At 37.7% G+C, this 20,602-nt stretch overlaps 1 protein-coding gene across 4 annotated transcripts in view; it reads left to right on the top strand.

The window, feature by feature from the left end:
- The window catches only part of LRRC4C (leucine rich repeat containing 4C), a 1,433,039-nt gene that overhangs the window by 700,147 nt on the left and 712,290 nt on the right, over positions 1–20,602 (top strand). The gene's annotated exons all lie outside the window — the stretch shown is intronic.

The following is a 20,602-nucleotide window of genomic DNA, read 5'->3' as shown; positions in this document are numbered from 1 at the left end:
TTTAATGGAATGTTTTGTTGATGTGGGACTTAAATACCTAGGCGTGAGTCCGGGAAAGCTGTGTTTTACAGAGATTTTAGGACAATGCACTATGTTCTCCTGATGAGATGTTCTTGTCATTACTCCTGTTTGAAGTGATCATAAGGGAAAATCCCCTTGGCTTCCTTTGGCTAAGGCAGCATGTTTATTGCGGCAACTTGAACCATATTCTCACCTTGGAGAGAAATATGCAACCAGTGCAGACACAACAGTTCTTATGTTAAGTGTTGGAATCTAGTATCCAAAGTATTTACATTTGGAATTTTATGATCACCTCACTCAATTAACTCAAATGTTACTGTTATATATGTATATGTATACTTAGGTGTATATATATATATATATATATATATATATATACATATACATATACATATATACATATTTAATTTTTATTGAAGTATAGTCTATTTAAAATGTCGTGTTAGTTTCAGGTATACATCAAAGTGAATCAGTAATACGTATACATATATATATATATATATACTTTTTTTTTAGATTATTTTCCCATATAGGTCCTTACAGAGTAGGTCATTACAAAGTAGTGAGTAGAAGTTCCTGTCCTATGGCCTCCTGGGTGGCACGAGTGGTAAAGAATCCACCTGCCAATGCAGGAGATATGACAGACACAGGTTTGATCCCTGGATCAGGAAGATCCCCTGGAGGAGGACACAGTATACACTAGGTACTTATTGGGTATCTATTTTCTATATAGTAGTGTGTATTTGTCAATATCAGTATCCCAATTATTCCCTCCCTCACCCCCTTGTAATCTTGTTTGTTTTCTATATTTGTAATTCTATTTCTATTTTATAAATAAGGTCATTTGTACCCTTTTTTTGGATTCCACATATAAGTGATATCATATGATATTTATCTTTATCTGGCTTACTTTACTCAATATGACAATCTCTAGGCCCACCTATGTTGCTGCAAACGACACTGTTTTCTTTTTATGGCTGAGATGGCATCACTGACTCGATGGACGTGAGTCTGAGTGAACTCCGGGAGTTGGTGATGGACAGGGAGGCCTGGCGTGCTGCGATTCGTGGGGTCGCAAAGAGTCGGACACGACTTAGCGACTGAACTGAACTGAATATTCCATTGTATATTTGTACCACATCGTCTTTGTTCATTCCTCTGTTTTTGTCTATTGTGAACAATGCTGAAGTGAATATTGGGGATCATGTGTCTTTTTGGATTGTGGTTTTCTCTGGGTATATGCCCCTGAGTGGGATTGCTGGATCATATGCTAGCTCTATTTTTAGTTTTTTTTAAAGGAACCTCTAAAATTCTTAGAGGAAAATATAGGCTGAACACTCTTTGACATAAATTGCAGAAAAATCTTTTTTGATTCACCTCCTACAGTCATGAAAATAAAAACAAAAATAAACAAATGGGACCTATTTAAACTTAGAAACTGTTATACAACTAAGGAAACCATAAATAAAATGAAAAGACAACCTTCAGAATGGGAGAAAATATTTGCTAATGTCATATGTTTATCAGATACCTCTAGTTTCCAGACCAATTCCAGAATATTCTTTCTATGTAAAAATCTAGGATTATCACTCTACATACAATATGGACTTCTTCAAGGACAGCCACTCATTTTTTTTTAATCATGTGGTAAAAGCCCTTGTAATCTAGCCGTATCTTACACATGAGATCTCAATCCATTATATTTTCAAATGTTCCAATCTTATAAGTTAAGTTTCCAGGACCTCACCATATGCTTTCAAATCCTCCTGTCCTTGCTCTTCTCAATCTGAAAAGTTTCTACTTAATATTTAAAACCTTTAAAACTTGAAGCACATATGGAACTCTTATTTGAATCTCTTTTGGTCCAACCTTTTCCATTGCCTCTTCATGGTTAATAGTATATCCCATTTTAGTGCTAATATAACATTTTGTGTGTGCGTCTGTTGTCATGCCTATTTGTTTATGCTCCAACCCTTGAAGGAATTGGATTGTGTATCCCCAAAACCTAGAGAATGGCTGTTGCATATTCTTTATCACCTTGGAGGATATCTGACTCTGTAAGTGATCACTGAAAAGACTTGTGAGTGTACTGATTAGCATACCTGTTTATATCATCTTGCACAAAACAATTGTGTTTTCTGTGCTAATATTTAACATGGTCTCAACAAAGGATGTAGTTTTTATGAGCGGAAACTTAAATTGATAAGTGGCAGCTAATTCCGGAAGTAGATCTAAAGTATAGGGCAGTAAACTTATTTTAGAAATCTCATTGAGTATACCAATTAAAAAAAGAGAGGGAGACATGAAGGACATGTTGAAAAAATTGTTATTGAAATATGACCTTGCATTTTTATTGCACTAAACCTGGAACACATGTAAATTAGGAGAGGGGGAAGCCGAAAGTACTTTAGATATTGGTGTACAATGGACCATGGACATTTTGGATGGAACAAACTAGATATCAGTGATGAGAGACTAAACTAATTGACAGATCATACCTTACCTGAAATAAACATTGTAGTTGTAGCAACAGAATTTTAGGTTTTTTTTTTTTTTTAAGTTCCCTTCCTAGCCTGAATTATGTATAGCTATAGATGTTAAATAATGAAAGAATGGTCTGAAACTCCAAACTTCATTCCTTTCCTTTCCTTAGTCATGAACCCCCTAACCCATGAACCTATGATTTGTTTTGTGTCATTACCTAAATAGAAATCTTTTTCTAATATATATATGTACTATTGAAGTATAATTGATTTACAATGTTGTATTAATTTTTATGTATACCCTAAATAAGTATCTTATATTTGTTGTTGCTATTGCTGTTTAGTCACTAAGTCATGTCCAGCTCTTTGTGACCCACCAGGCTTCTCTGTCCATGGAATTTCCCAGGCAAGAATATTGGACTGGGAAATACACTTCCTTCTCCAGGGGATCTTCCCAACCAAGGGATCAAACCTGTATCTTCTGCATTACAGGGTGATTCTTTACTGCTGACCCACCAGGGAAGCTCATGGGAGATTTGAAATGAGAAACATTATAAGTCGATAAGCTATTTTGATAAAAATGCTAGAGAAGCTCTGATTGAAGGGAGATGAAATGAGCCTTCCATCTCATAGAATAAAATCAGGGGCAAAAAATGATGGGAAAATGTACATCTATGCTCATTAATTCCATTCCTAACAGCAGCAGGGATATCACTTAAGCCTACAGTCCCCAGCGTTTTTGGCACTAGTGACCAGTTTTATAGAAGACAGTTTATCCATGGATGGGGTGGAAGGATGCTTCAGGTGGTAATGTGAGTGATGGGGAGCAGCAGATGAGCCTTTTCTTGCCAGCCTGCCACTTATCTCACTAGGTGGCCAGGTTCCTAACAACCCTAGGGGTTGGGAACCCCTCACTGAAGTTAACTTCTAATAGGTATGGCACCCTGGGTAGCTTTGCTCATAGTAGATTGTCATAATATTTTTATAGCATGATAGTATTGAGAACTTAAACACTTAGAGCAAGTACTGAGGTCTCATTTTGTCTTCAGACATAGGCAACACTACAGATCTTAGAGCATTATCATCCAATGACCTACTAAGCCAGAAGTGAAAGGAACTCTATAAGAAAGGAAGAGAAAGCAATGTTAATTTGCTTAATTAAGGTTGAATACATAGCTAGCTGGTTTGAATATATTTAGAGGGAAAGTAGGGCATCTCGCATGTAAGAGTTGTTCATGAGGAAGCAATCTTTGGATAAACTTTGCGATGAAATCTAAATTCTTTCATAGTGTGGTTGTGTGAACTTTTGCAAGTTATAACACTTCTAGTAAATTTTCTCATTTATAAAATGGGAACAGGGTTACTTGTCCTTTAGTTTGTGAGGAATGAATAAGATAACACATCCAAAGCATGATAATATATCATGTTTTGCATGATACAAGATAATTTAAAAATATACCAGTCCTTTTCCTTCAACAGGAAGAGCACTGTGTACTGGGCTGGCTGCTGTAATGTGCCATTTTCCCCACTCATCCCTTCTTTTAAATCTCAAATGTAAAGAAATTATAATGAGGTCATTTGGAAAAAAAAAAAACTGGTTTGGACTTCATGTTCAATTCATTTTAATCCTTGTGGAAGGGGATTCTTATTTTTGTTTTGTTTTGTAAGTAAAAGTTTAAATTATGTACCTCTAATGAAATTTTTGTAAGTTCCCAACCTGACTTCTGGATCAAGGTGGCAGATTGAGTATATCCTCTTATATCCCTTCCATTTACACTGGCAAGCCAGTATTGGCAGTAAAGGAGGAGTTAATCCACAACAGTGATCAGTATCAGAGAGTGTACCTTTAACAGTTTGGACATTTTGAGTAATTCTGTAAATAGACAAGAAGGAGAGATCACACTGATGGGTAAACCAGAATAGAGAAAACTGCCCTGTGATGAAGAAGGTTTCAGTTTAGGTAAGAACGTTTCTTTCCCATTCAGTTGCAGAGAGTCTTCTAGCTTGATGTCAGCAAGTACGAAGGACAAAAGTGGACAGTGGTTATCCCTCTTTTCCTCCTCTTGCCCCTTTCAACAACTGACAGCAATTTTTGGCAAAAGATTTTGTCATTCAGGGAAAATATTTTTTAATTCTTTAGCATATTAAGAAATATGGAAGGGTAGGGCTTTGTTTCTTAGTATCCATGCTGGCACCCGAGACTGAGGTATGGAGAGAAGACTCTTCAACACCAAGTCAAAGCCTCTTTCTTTTGATATGTAGGAAAGAGCCTCCTATTTTCTGCCTACTTTCCTGCCAGCAATGACAATACAAAGTGTCTGTATAAGAGAACAAATAGGGCCATCCCAATTCAAGGAAGAACCGAGGAACCTTGACTCAGGGTTACATTTCCATTATGCGTGCTCCAGTTTTGACTTAAAACTGTTTGCTGATTACAGATTTTTTTTTTTCTAAGATAGGAGAAAAAAACTAATTCCACATGATTTTATGCTGATCCTTGCTACCTACACAAATGTTACCAGGTCACACACATTTATTCCACTTTCACAAAGGTTTTGGTCAGTACTTCTATTCAGGGCAGAAGGTTACTGGGGTCAATATTAGCTTTTGCTACTAAGGAACAATCAGAAAACCTCAGAGGCATAAACTATACATTTGTACCTCATTTATACACCTGCTTATTGGTTAGAATGTGTCTGATTCAGATTTTGGGTCAGGCCTGGTGGCTCTGAAACTCAAATCTCTTTATCAAGACCACAGACTATGGCTACTTGAAGTATTTTGTTCTCATGATGGTGGTAGAAGCAAAGAGGACAAGCCCAGATGTACACACATGTTTTAAACATATCTTAAGTCATTTCCAATAGCATCCCATTGGCTAAAGCAATCACAAAGCCAAACGCAAAGTCAACAATCATAAAGTTTATTCAGCACATTGTGAGGCTATGACACAGCTGTGAATGTATAAAACCATTCCAGAGACATGAATATTTGAGACTAATAATTCAATTTGCCATGGAGAAAGAGACCAAAACTCACAATTAAAGCCATACCAACTTCTAGAATCAATCAGTTTGGTCCCTTATACTTCATGCAAGTTTATATCCAGAAATCAATGAACATTTTACAAAAACTAATATGAAAGAAGAAAGGACAATAGCTTCCTTGTAAAATTTGGAAGGGAATCACTGGGTTTTGTAAGAATGAAAAAAATAACAGTTTTTATTTCAGTAGAAGTTTCTTAACTTACATTTTCCTCGCCAGTATCCACTGCTCATCTACTCTACACAGGGAAATGAGTGATAGGCTTGACAATGCCTGACGATGAGATTTGCATAGGATTGAGGTGAAATTTGTATTTTCCTAGAGGTACCAGTCAATTTTGGATAGAACCTGATAAATCATTTGGGATTAGACAACAAATATCTCAATAAATTTGAAGCTCTTTTCCCAGGAAGTGTTGAAATTTTATTGTTCTGAGTCATTTGAGAAGACATCACTTTCCCCCATCCCACCAGATGGGGATAAAATCTTGGAGCTTCCAGTGAAGATTGTCTGCAGGTATCTGTGTCCAGTGTGCAAACCAATTTTTTTTTTCCCTAATTGTATAGTGACAAGAAAATCAGGTAGTGGTAAAGAATCCTCGTGCCCATTCAGGAGATATAAGTGGCTGGGTTTCAATCCCTGTGTTGGGAAAATCCCTTGGAGGAAGAAATGGCAACCCATTCCAGTATTCTTGCCTGGAAAATCCCATTGACAGAGGAACCTGGCAGGCTACAGTCCACAGGGTCACGAAGAGTCAGACTCGACTGAGAACCCATGTACTACTACTATTCTTAAGAAAACACTTTAAATTGTGTGTTATGAAAAAGAGGACATGGTGATTAGGGATTATTTCTCTCATAGCCTGTACCAAGAAACATTACTTCAGAGATAGCCACAATATCTCTTATAATACCCTTTAGTGATATCACTTCTCTTAAGGTAAAAGAGAACTATCAAATAATGTATTAAATAAATTAACTGCCAATTTATGATATTGGAAGCTAGTAAAAAGATCTTGCAAACTATGAGACTAAAAATTTAAAAGTTGAAGGACATGCTGTAACTACAGGAACATGAGGAAGCTGAAATTCACACCTAGTTTTTGTTATTACTCATAAATCTTGCTTGACATTAGCAGAGTTCTTCAGCCTCTGAATCATAGGCTTGTATTCATTCCTGGGCACCATCTCTTATCTTATTCAGACAGAAATGTGTTAATTAGCATAACAACATAGATTGTATAGCTGTGAGATAATTATAAAATTGTAGCTGATGTCACTAAATTCTAAGTCGACAAATACATTATCATGGCAATTAATGGGCAGACCCTTATCGTTTTGAAACTTTGCAGGTATTTTTAAACTGTTCTTTTCCCTGCAAGCTGAAGGTAACCCTCATTTTTTTCATCTCATTCAACTTGTCTTCCTCCCCGTCTCTTTCCTTTTTTCCTTCTTTTTTTTCTTCTTCCCTAACTTCTGTCTCTCCATCTTTGTTTCTTCTTTTGAAATTTATTGGCTCAAAAACACTTACTAAACCTTAAAATACACTGTTCTATGCCCTCTTTATCTTAAAGATCAGTGATGTATTAGGCACTGCCCAAGTTATGGAATGTTCACTATAGCTGTCGTATGGAACAGATTGCAGCATGCACAGTTATAGACCAAATATTTCAAATTAATTCACTTTTCACTTTATTTAAAATCAGCACACATATAATGAAAATAATTCAAAGTAATCAAAATGAGAACAAGGAAGAGGCAGAATGGGAGTGATTGTGAGATATCAATGAATCTCACTTAAAATGTGCTCAAAAATGTTACTAATATCAGTGGGTTAATTATGGCAGAAAAAACCTAAGTCATTTGGTCACTACCTCATATTGAATACATTCTTTCTGCTTTCCCATGCTCTTTGCTGATTGAGTATCACATTTGAGTAACACATCTATCTGATGAGAGAGGTAGGGCAGAATTTTATTAGAGAAGGCACCTGTTTCCTTGGTCCCTTCTGGTTTATAAGAGGATTGAACTCTTCAACTTTCTCTAGGGTTCAGATCAGTTCAGTTGCTCAGTCATGTCTGACTCTCTGTGACCTCATGAACGGCAGCACGCCAGGCCTCCCTGTCTATTACCAATTCCCTGAGTCCACTCAAACCCATATCCATTGAGTCGGTGATGCCATCCAACCATCTCATCCTCTTTCATCCCCTTCTCCTCCTGCCCTCAATCCTTCCCAATATTAGAATCTTTTCCAGTGAGTCAACTCTTCGCATCACGTGGCCAAAGTTTTGAAGTATCAGCTTCAACATCAGTCCTTCCAATGAACATCCAGGACTGATCTCCTTTAGAATGGACTGGTTGGATCTCCTTGCAGTCCAAGGGACTCTCAAGAGTCTTCTCCAACACCACAGTTCAAAAGCATAAATTCTTAGTGCTCAGCTTTCTTTATAGTCTAACTCTCACATCCATATATGACCACAGGAAAAACCATAGCCTTGGCTAGACGGACCTTTGTTGGCAAAGTAATGTCCCTGCTTTTGAATATGCTATCTAGGTTGGTCATAGCTTTCCTTCCAAGGAGTAAATGTCTTTTAATTTCATGGCTGCAATCACCATCTGCAATGATTTTGGAGCCCAGAAAAATTAAGTCAGCCACTGTTTCCCCATCTATTTCGCATGAAGTGATGGGACCAGATACCATGATCTTCGTTTTCTGAATGTTGAGCTTTAAGCCAACTTTTTCACTCTCCTCTTTCACTTTCATCCAGAGGATCTTTAGTTCTTCTTCACTTTCTGCCTTAAGGGTGGTGTCATCTGCATATCTGAGGTTACTGATATTTCTCCAAGAAATCTTGATTCCAGCTTGTGCTTCCTCCAGTCCCACGTTTTCCATAATGTACTCTGCATATGTTAAATAAGCAGGGTGACAATATACAGCCTTGAGGTACTCCTTTTCCTATTTGGAACCAGTCTGTTGTTCCATGTCCAGTTCTAACTGTTGCTTCCTGACCTGCATACAAGTTTCTCAAGAGGCAGGTCAGGTGGTCGGGTAAGCCCATCTCTTTCAAAATTTTCCAGTTTATTGTGATCCACACAGTCAAAGGCTTTGGCATAGTCAATAAAGCAGAAATTATTGTTTTTCTGGAACTCTCTTGCTTTTCCATGATCCAGCGGATGTTGGCAATTTGATCTCTGGTTCCTCTGCCTTTTCTAAAACCAGCTTGAACATCTGGAAGTTCACAGTTCACCTATTGCTGAAGCCTGGCTTGGAGAATTTTGAGCATTACTTTACTGGTGTGTGAGATGAATGCAATTGTGCGATAGTTTGAGCATTCTTTGGCATTGCCTTTCTTTGGGAGTGGAATGAAAACTGACCTTTTCCATTCCTGTGGCTACTACTGAGTTTTCCAAATTTGCTGGCATATTGAGTGCAGCACTTTCACAACATCATCCTTCAGGAATTGAAATAGGTCAATTGGAATTCCATCACCTCCTCTAGCTTTGTTCATAGTGAGGCTTCCTAAGGCCCTCTTGACTTCACATTCCAGGATGTCTGGCTTTAGGTGAGTGATCACACCATCGTGATTATCTGGGTCATGAAGATCTTCTTTGTACAGTTCTCCTGTGTATTCTTCCACCTCTTCTTAATGTCTTCTGCTTCTGTTAGGTCCATACCATTTCTGTCCTTTATTGAGCCCATCTTTGCATGAAATGTAAACCCATAGAATGAAGTAGTAAGTAAAGATAATGGGTAAGATTTGACTTTCATGAAATAGATATGTTTAGGTTTATCCTTACCTGCTTGCATAGATGCATGCTAAGTTGCTTCAGTCATATCCGACTCTTTGCAACCCCGTGGACTTTAGCCCACCAGGCTCCTCTGTCATGGAATTTTCCCAGTACAAATACTGGAGTGGGCTGCCATTTCCTCCTCCAGGGCATCTGCCCAACCCAGGCATCGAAGCTGCATCTGTTATATCTGCATTTGCAGGCAGGTTCTTTACCACTAGTGTTACCTGGGAAGCCCCTCCTTACCTGCTTAGAATCTTGATAAAATTTTCTTCTTTGAACAAAAATAAAATTCAGAATGAAGATGCTGACAAAATATGTTAATCAGTTTTCTAAACCAGCAATATCTGTCTAATGCATGTTGCACCAGAAATTTATTTGTAAGCCACTGCTTTAAAGAACATGGCTGTATCTCACTTTACAAAATAATTCTGGAACTCTAGTTCCAGAGTTACCTGCAGAATTTATTTATAAGACACATGACAACATATCTTAATACAGTATGTCACTCAGTCGTGTCCGACTCTTTGCGACCCCGTGGACTGTAGCCTACCAGGCTCCTCCCTCCATGGGATTCTCCAGGCAAGAGTACTAGAGTGGGTTGTCATTTCCTTTCTCCAGGGGATCTTCCCGACCCAGGGATTGAACCTGGGTCTCCCACATTCCAGGCAGACGCTTTAACCTCTGAGCTACCAGGAAAGCCCGACAACATATCTTCCTACCCTAAAATTAAATGATGAATTAACCGAGCTTGAACATTTACCTGACTCATTGAAAAAGACCCTGATGCTGGGAAAGATTGAAGGTGAGAGGAGAAGGGACGACAGAGGATGGGATGGTTGGATGGCATCACGTACTCGAATGACATGAGTTTGAGCAAGCTCTGGGAGTTGGTGATGGACAGGGGAGCCTTGCATGCAGCAGTCCATGGGGTCACAAAGACTCAAGTACGACTGAGCTACTGAAGTGAACATTACCTTCCTTATTCATTAATCTTAAGTTGTTTCTGTCAATCTTCAAACACAAATGTTCCCCTAATATAATAATAATCACGTCAAATACCATATACCCTTTGCAACCAAGTTCCAAAATGTTATAACCAAAATTAGAATCTCTGGAGAAAAAATATAATTTGTATTATTAATTATATTAAGAAGAAAAAACAAGGCAGTCCCCTTTTAGCTAAGTATCTCTTGTAAGATTATTAAACAACTTGGAAGCTCATACTTCTGTATGAGTCAGAAGGGTCATCATTTCAAATCATAAGCAGAGATTTGATTAATCACCAACATTTAAAATTTCTCTTATTAATGTTGATATTTGCTTAAATGGCACCACAGTTTAAACAACTGGACAAAATTTTCTTATTAGAGGCTCTATCAAAGTTGTAAGTCTATACAGAAGTTGTGAGGGTTATTTGAGTTATATTAGTATTTAAAAATAATTCCTGGTGGAAGCGAACTTGAGGTCAGACCCACATAGATGGATGTGTGTATGTGCTGGGGGAAGGGTATGTGTGTATATATATGAATGCTTCACTGTAATTAACAACACCAAAATCCTATTATTTTGAGTTGTAGCTAATGAATAGGAATAATATCCCTCAGGTTTATAAAATATGCACACATTCTACTAATAGTCTTTTGTGCAGAGAACACAAGTATCAAATGCTCTAAGTAAATTGACATTACTAATGTAATTGTTTGCCCAAAACTCAGGCTTCTTGAACTGATTCTTGTGCTAATCACTAATTGTAGTAAGACACCTTAGAGAAAGGCAGAAAGTGTTGAGATTGAAATTGGTAAATTAGATTCATCTGAGTATTTTAGTTTTGTCAAAGTCATTTTGCCACTACTAATAAAGATTCTATGATTAAAATTAAAACGTTATAGTTTGATGGGTTAAGATATGGGCCAGAGAAGAGAAAGAGGTGATGTTCCATTCATTCTCATTTATCTTCAAATGACAGCAAGCAGGGCATAGCTTAAAGCAGAAGTCAGAATAAATGTGACAAATGCTTTCAAACATTGGCGGGTTCGATAGTCATTGTTTCCAGTGATACAGTCTTAAACCGATAGACCTGCAAAATGTTATTGTGCTGTGGTCAGAGGTGCCTGCAAGTAAGTATGCCAAAAGCATCGTTAGGGAAAATGAAAGTTGTTATTAATGAAACAAATTGAGAAGCTGACAGTGAGAAAAGAGGGTTGGGAGGGCACTGTTTGGAAGCAAAATCAGTAACCACCATTTTAAAGGATAAAAAATTGTTAGGCATGCATGTTTGGCTGAATTAAATGAAAGGAAATAATTGTAAATCAATAATGCAATAAAGAAGGCAGAAAGCTAATGGTTCTTTTGTTTCAAACTGTAAATGGCACTTTTGTGTTCCACTGTAAACCTCAAGTGATGGCTCTGTTAATTATGGCATAGAAAGCCTGCCATTTCACTTTTGTGACTATAACAATGTCTACTTTAATAAGCCTTGATTTTGTTTATTTGGATGCATTAAGGTGTGAACTAAGAGTTACAGCTTTTTTGACATGAGGAGACCTAGTTTCTCAAAAAAAGATTTTTGCCTTTGATACTTAGGGTCCGGTTAAGAAATTTTGCTGTATTGAAAGTCAGGTCCACTAGGCATGAATATTTTGTGTTTTTAGGTATAGAGCATATGATGCCAAATCAGCAAATGTATCTTTATGTTAAAGTTGGAATAAAATTACCAAATAAAATTACCTTTTATTTGGAAAGCTTTCTAAATCTTCTGATAAAGGACGTGAAGCCATCACAAAACTAATTAAACAGAGTGTCATGCTTTATTGGGCTACCCTAAAGAAAAGGCTTAAGATGCTTCTTGAACCTGCCATAATGAGTTGATTGTCAACTGGTAATTGGTTGCTCATATTTTATATATGTTTTGACTATACAATATTTTATATATGATAATATTTTGTATATGTATGTATTTTTCATTTTACAATGTCTGCATCTTTTGCTGTTTCTCATTTACTTCATCCCTTCTCTGAAAGTCTCTCTACCCCTTCACCTCCATGAAATTTTACTGGAAAGCTCTATATTCTACAATTGTAGGTTACAGGGGTGAGGGGTAGATAAGTTGTTTCTCTAGTTTTAAAAATTGGTAACTGTAGAGGAATTTTACCCAGACTGAAGTTTCTGATTTGGATGATGAGATGCTGGACTCTAAACAAATGCTGTAATGGATGAGACATGTGGTTCCTCTTGGTCGGTGGTGACTATATTCTGCGGTGGTGGGGGAGGACACGTGGGAGCATGTGAGCCACTGGGAGCTAGAAGGTGGACAATAACCAGCAGGTTCTAAGATGATCCAAGGATCCCTGCTTCCTGGCATTCACATTCTGCAGCATCTCCCTCCCTAGAGAGCAACCTGGACCTGTGACTTGTTTTAGAATATTTGTTGTTGCTGTTGTTCAGTAACTCAGTAGTGTCTGACTCTTTGTGATCCAACCCCATAAATGGCAGCACACCAGGCTTACCTGTCCTTCACTATCTCCCGGAGTTTGTTCAAATTCATGTCTGTTAAGTTGGTGATGCTATCTTACCATCTCATCCTCTGCCACCCTCTTCTCATTTTGCCTTCAATCTTCCCCAGCATCAGGGTATTTTCCAATGAGTCAGCTCTACACATCAGGTGGCCAAATTATTGGAGCTTCAGCTTTAGCACCAGTTCTTCCAATGAATATTCAGGCTAGATTTCCTTTAGGACTGACTGGTTTAATCTCCTTGCTGTCCAAGGGATTCTCAAGAGTGTTCTCCAGCACCACAGTTCAAAAGCCTCAGTTGTATGGTGCTCAGCCTTCTTTGTGGGTCCAGCATGAACATCCCTACATGACTACTGAAGAAACCATAGCTTTGATCCATCTAGTGATGGATCTTTGTTTGTAAAACTAGAATATGGTAATGGAAACAAGATTTCAATTCTGTGATTACATGACATAAGATTGTCATGTCCACCTTGCTAGCAGACTCTCTCCCTTGCTGTCCTTACTGTAACAAGCAGCCGGGTTGGGAAGGCCATCAGAACATGCAACTGAAGACAGTCTCTGGTCTGCAACCAACTGGAAATGGAGGACAGCATCCAGTCAATGGCCAGCCAGAAACTGAAATCCTTAGCCTTATAATTGCACAGAATGTATTTTGCCAACAACCACATGTGTTTGGAAACAGTTCCTTCCCCATTCCATCCTTGAGAATAGACCACAACCCTGGCCTATCCCCTGAATGCAGCCTGATGAGAAATCCAAAGCAGCAGACCCCTACTCCACAGAAACCATAAGTTCAAAAATGTGATTTAAGTTTATTCTTTTTCTTAAAAAAAATAATTTGGGGGGATATATTTGCTTTATAATGTTGCATTAATTTCTACTGTACAGCAAAGTGAATCACCCATCTATACATATAGCTCCTCTTTTTTGGATTTCCTTCCCATTTAGGTCACCTCAGAGAACTGACTAGAATTCCCTGAGCTATACAGCAGGTTCTCACCAGTTATCTCTCTTAGGCATGCATGCTAAGTCTCTTCAGTCACGTCCATCTCTGTGAGACCCTGTACACTATAGCCAGCCAGGCTCCTCTGTCCATGAGTAGTATCAAGAGTGTATATATGTCAACCCCAATGTCCCAATCCATCCCATCACCTCCCTTCCTTCCCTTCATGGCCATACATTTGTTCTCTATGTCTGTGTCTCTGTTTCTGTTTTGCAAATTAGATCACCAAATTCGATACCATTTTTCTAGATTCCACATGTAAAGCACCCTGATGTTCATTGCAGCGCTATTTATAATAGCCAGATCATGGGAAGCAACCTAAGTGCCCATCAGCAGAGAAACAGATAAAGATGTGATTTAAGTTTCAAAACAAACAAACAAAGAAAAAATTACTGGCAATCTGCATGTTCATTATCCTTCCTCATTCAGGGGAAAAAAAAGGCTTTAATCAGTTTTCAATTTGCTAGCTCTCTGATTTTATCAAATGTTCTTTTACTCTAGTACATGTTATAAGAACTCTATATGAGGGTCAATTTCAATGAACAGTCTCTAAATGCTATTTGTTATAATGGTGTTTAGGAATGGTGCTTTGGTGATGATCCTTTTTATCTATTTTGTAATATTTAAAATAGGTCAGACTGAAGCACTTACCCTCTTGTACGCCATTCATCATTACTGTAGCTTTATTATCTTCCTTGGTATCATCTTCTTTTCATATTAAACAGTTCTGGTTCTCTGAAACTCCTCTGTTAGGAAATTGCTTTACGGTAATCATATCTCTTGCCCATCTCAAGATCTTTTCTATTCTTGCTTTGTCATCTTAGAAATTACATGAGAAAAATGAAACACGGTATGTAAAGTGAGAGGATCCATTTAGCATCATACATTTCGGAGTTTTCTTCTCATTCCTATGTATTTGGTGCTACAAAGAAGTCTACAGTGCCATAAATGCATTCAAGATATTGACATTTCTAGGCTGGTAATGAAAAAATGTGATGTATTTGTAGTTGCCTAGAGGTGAAAAACAAATTTTATGTAAGCAAGTGCCACATTTCTGGCCAAAGAATACTCAGGATACCTTTTACTTAATAGACGTGTATCTTGTGAATTTTTTTCAGAGTCAGCATATTAGAACTGGATAGATCCAATCTAAGTCTAATTTAAAGACAAAGAACCTAAGCTATTATGCTAATAAAGATTAATGCCGGAATGCCTACCTCTTAGTCCTACAGCGTTTCCATTGCATCCTATTGATGCCTGTGGTATTGCTATGAAAGGCTGGAATAACCATTTTGAATTGTAATGGACTATTTTTCTCACTCAAGTATTACATAAGCAACTAAGATGACAGGTGAGAGGAAGCAATGGAAAGAAAACATAATAGCCTTTCCTTTCTAATTATGAGCTGGCTACTTCGTCACCTTGGCTCTTCGGAATGATGTGCTCCATTTGATCACAGCATTCCATTTGATTGTCCTCTTTGGGGAACATGAAGTTTTGAAAAGAATTGAGTACTAGGGAGGATAATCACTAAGAACACTTTCAATTTACATAGAATTCAGAGGATGAGATGGTTGGATGGCATTACCGACTCAATGGACGTAAGCTTGGGTAAACTCTGGGAGTTGGTGATGGACAGCGAGGCCTGGTGTGCTGCAGTCCATGGGGTCGCAAAGAGTCAGGCACGACTGAGTGACTGAACTGCATGTCATACATGTATATATGATCTGACTTGATTTACAGTATAAACTAAAGAGATATAAAAATATTTAAAACCAACTAATTCATTTTTAAGAAACAGAAACAGGGAAACAAGCTTTATGACATTTAGTTACAATATATGTAGCAATGTTAGTAAATAGTGACATATACCTAAAATCATTCACCTTGTCTCCCCTGCCTGGATCTTCTGCAACAGCATCCCATCTCCTATGGATTTCTCTTGATGTAACTTAAATGTAGTGTCATATATATTGCTGCTGCTGCTGCTGCTAAGTCACTTCAGTCATGTCCGACTCTGTGAGACCCCATAGATGGCAGCCCAGCAGGCTCCCCTGTCCCTGGGATTCTCCAGGCAAGAACACCGGAGTGGGTTGCCATTCCAATTTATATTCTTTTCTTTTTTTTTTCCATAAAAAACAAAAATTTACTTCTCATAGCTCTGGAGGCTGGAAATCTAAGATCAGCATGGTCAAATTCTAGTGAGGAACCTCTTCCCATATGTAGAAGAAGAACTTTTCCACCACCATCTTCTCATTATGTCCACATATGTGCCTGAGTGACAGTAAGAGAGCTCTCTGGAGTCCCTTTTATAAGAGCACTAGTCTTATTCAGGAGGGCTCCACTTTCATGACCTAATCATGTCCATAGGCCCACGTCCTAATGGCATCATTTTGGAAATAAGTGTCAACATAGGAATTTTGGGAAGGTACATTCAGTCCGTTCCAATGAAAATCACAAAAGATATTTTTGAACAAAGTAAGTCATTAATTATACTTTTGATCCAAGTGTCAGAAACACAACTCAAACTTGCTTAAGCAAAATGTATAAGTACTTCCTGTGGTAAAGCTAATTCTAGACTAGATTAGATTTAGATTCACTCTAGACTAGCTAAACTAGCCAGACCAGTAACAGAATCAAACTGAAGTGATAGCAATTACCATACAATATTGAAAAAGATACACTTCATGCTTGGAATTATTCCTAAGTGATTGTCATTTCAAATTTCACTCATTTTAAACAATGGCTATCTGTAAGTAGCTACTCTATAATGTAGAATTTCATTACAGCGACACCTGCATGATTTTCTCCATGTAAATATCCATGACATAATTTACAAGTTCCCTTGCTCCTCCTGAAACCAATATATCTTAACTGTATCAGGAATTTTCAGTGTCTTGGGCATAATTCTAAGGAAACCTTCCAACCTCAAGATCTGTAACACTATATCATAATTCCATGAAATTCTGTTTATATGTTCAATCACATAGTTGTGTCCAGCTCTTTGTGACGCTATGAACGTCAACACACCAGGCTTCCCTGTCCTTCACTATCATCAAGAGTTTGCTCAAACTCATAATATCCACTGAGTCAGTGATGCCATCCAACCATCTCATTCTTTTTCATCCCTTCTCCTCATGCCCTCAAACTTTCCCAGCATCATGATCTTTTCCAGTGAGTCAACTCTTCACATCAGGTGGCCAAAGTTTTGAAGCTTCAGTTTCAGCACCAGTCCTTCCAATGAATATTCAGGGTTGATTTCCTTTAGAACTGAGAGATTTGCTCTCCTTGCTGTCCAGGGGACTCTCAAGAGTCTTCTCCAGAACCGCAGTTTGAAAGCATCAATTCTTTGACATTCAGCCTTCTTAATGGTCCAACTCTAACATCCATACATGACTGCTGGAAAAACCATAGCTTTTGACTATATGGACCTTTGTTGGAAGTGATGTCTTTGCTTTGTAGTATGCTGTCTAGGTTTGTCATAGCTTTTCTTTCAAGAAGTGAGGATCTTTTAATTCCATGGCTGCAGTCTCCATCTGCAATGATTTTGGAGTCCCCCAGAAATAGTCTGTAATTTTTTCCATTGTTTCCTCTCTATTTGCCATGAAGTGTTAAGACTAGATGCCATGATCTTAGTTTTTTGAATGTTGAATTGCAACCCAAGTTTTTCACTCTGCTCTTTCACCTTCATCAAAAGGCCCTTCAGTTAGTTCCCCTTCACTTTCTGCTATTAGGGTGGTATCATCTGCATATCTGAGGTTATTGATATTTCTCCTGGCAATCTTGATTCTAGCTTGTGATTTATCCAGACTGGTATTTCACTTAATGTTGTCTGCACACAAATTAAATAAGCAAGGTGACAATATACAGCCTTGTCATATTTCTTTCCCAATTTTGAACCAGTCTGTTATTCTATGTGACCAAGAGAAATGTTGTATGTGACCAAGTTAAGTGGAAATATTTGACTTCTCTTGTATTTAGCAGTATACCTTTTAAACATCATGAACTTGAAATTTTTTTGAAGACTGGGTCAAAGAGTTGAATAAATATGATACCAAATTATATTAATATTTTTGTCTCTCTAATTAATTTTTCAATAAATTTATTTACTATTCAAGTAATAAAAATTACTATGCAAATACAAAATGCTATGAAAGTAATACAAATCAATGTCAAATTCAAGCCTGTTTTGTTGGGCAAGTCCAAGACTTACTGCCCATCTTTACAAAGTAACTCTGAGTCATTTTATCAACTTAAGATTATTCTGTCTTTACTAGTTCCTGAGTAAAGTGGTAGCAATAATTATTCCAACAAGTTTTCACCTTTATTGACATTTCCTATGTTCCTCAAAAGGTTTTATAATTTCATCATATGGATTTTATAAATTTATTTTCATTTATATTTCTTAGTAGGTACTATTTTGTTTTGGATAGTTTCAATTGGATTTTTTTCTTTAATTGCTATTTCCCAAATAGTTATTCTTGTACAGTTCACATTTATTTTTTTGGATAAGTTCTATATGTATCATGATTTACATAGCCCATTCTAGGAGCCTCAGAACAGATGGAATGAATTTAAATATAAACAGCACTCGCTGGCTCTCAACCCTTGTAGAGGCACTTGGAAGGAAACCAGCACAAGTCAACATCTAAGTACACATAATGTACACATACACATTATTGAATAATGTATATATATTTTTTTTTGAAGAAAGAGTTTTTTAGCTGGCCATACATTTGCAAGTCTCTTTCCTTATTTTTGATCCAAGCCTTTTGCCCCATTAATATGCAAAATTTTATGAGATTAGGTAATGCTTATCTGGAATTTACATCTCCATGGAAACAAGCTCATCATCTCATCTCAGAAATACAAGGTTTAGTAGGAGATCAGTTCAGTTCAGCCACTCAGTTGTGTCCGACTCTTTGTGACCCCATGAATTGTAGCACGCGAGGCCTCCCTGTCCATCACCAACTCCTGGAGATCACTCAGACTCACATCCATAGAGTCAGTGATAGCATCCAGCCATCTCATCCTCTGTCGTCCCCTTCTCCTCCTGCCCCCAATCCCTCCCAGCATCAGAGTCTTTTCCAGTGAGTCAACTCTTTGTATGAGGTGGCCAAAGTATTGGAGTTTCAGCTTTAGCACCATTCCTTCCAAAGAAATCCCAGGGTTGATCTCCTTCAGAATGGACTGGTTGGATCTCCTTGCAGTCCAAGGGACTCTCAAGAGTCTTCTCCAACACCACAGTTCAAAAGCATCAATTCTTCAGCGCTCAGCCTTCTTCACAGTCCAACTCTCATATCCATACATGACCACAAGAAAAACCATAGCCTTGACTAGATGGCCCTTAGTCAGCAAAGTAATGTCTCTGCTTTTGAATATACTATCTAGGTTGGTCATAACTTTTCTTCCAAGGAGTAAGCGTCTTTTAATTTCATGGCTGCAGTCACCATCTGCAGTGATTTTGGAGACCCCAAAAATAAAGTCTGACACTGTTTTCACTGTTTCCACTTTTTCCCCGTCTATTTCCCATGAAATGATGGGACCAGATGCCATGATCTTCGTTTTCTGAATGTTGAGCTTTAGGCCAACTTTTTCACTCTCCTCTTTCACTTTCATCAAGAGGCTTTTGAGTTCCTCTTCACTTTCTGCCATAAGGGTGGTGTCATCTGCATATCTGAGGTGATTGATATTTCTCCCGGCAATCTTGATTCCAGCTTACGTTTCTTCCAGCCCAGCGTTTCTCATGATGTACTCTGCATAGAAGTTAAATAAGCAGGGTGACAATATACAGCCCTGACATACTCCTTTTCCTATTTGAAAGCAGTGTGTTGTTCCATTTCCATTTCTAACTGCTGCTTCCTGACTTGCATACAGATTTCTCAAGAGGCCAGGTCAGGTGGTCTGGTATTCCCATCTCTTTCAGAATTTTCCACAGTAGATTGTGATCCACACAGTCAAAAGCTTTGGCATAGTCAATAAAGAAGAAATAGATGTTTTTCTGGAACTCTCTTGCTTTTTCCATGATCCAGCAGATGTTGGCAATTTGATCTCTGGTTCCTCTGCCTTTCAAAAACCAGCTTGAACATCAGGAATTTCACAGTTCATGTACTGCTGAAGCCTGGCTTGGAGAATTTTGAGCATTACTTCCTAGCATGTGAGATGAATGCAATTGTGGCATAGTTTGAGCATTCTTTGGCATTGCCTTTCTTTGGGATTGGAATGAAAACTGACCTTTTCCAGTCCTGTGGCCACTGCTGAGTTTTAGTAGTGACCCTCAAAAGAGGTTAGTGTAGAAGGTCCAACAATGAGAAGTGGTAAGGGGAAAAAAAAGAACAACAACAACAAAAAAGAGGCTAGACCATATTAAAACATCTGTATTTTAGGCTACAGTTTTGTAACAAGTAGCCAGGCTACATATCTACCTCTAATATCTTTCTCTTTGGCAAAGATTGATGAGTTCTGAATTATATATTTAATTGAAACAAACAGTTTATTTAAAAAAAACACATTTGACTTGTTTTCACTCATGTTGGTATCTACTACAGCAGAGGAGCAGACTAGAGTGGGATCAGTCAAGTCTGAATTCTTCAAACTGACAAAGAATATTCTTATAATCCACATTTGTGCTGGCGAGTTTAAAATAAATTGTATTTTCCTTTCTCATTATATGCAATCACGAGTTCAAACTCTTGATTCCTCAAAGACATATTTAATTTTTTTATACTTTTGATATTTTAATCT

Source organism: Ovis aries, chromosome 15 (assembly GCF_016772045.2).
Source record: "Ovis aries strain OAR_USU_Benz2616 breed Rambouillet chromosome 15, ARS-UI_Ramb_v3.0, whole genome shotgun sequence".
Classification (NCBI taxonomy): domain Eukaryota; kingdom Metazoa; phylum Chordata; class Mammalia; order Artiodactyla; family Bovidae; genus Ovis; species Ovis aries.
The sequence above is the reverse complement of the archived record's forward strand: the minus strand, read 5'-3'. Positions and strand labels throughout refer to the sequence as shown.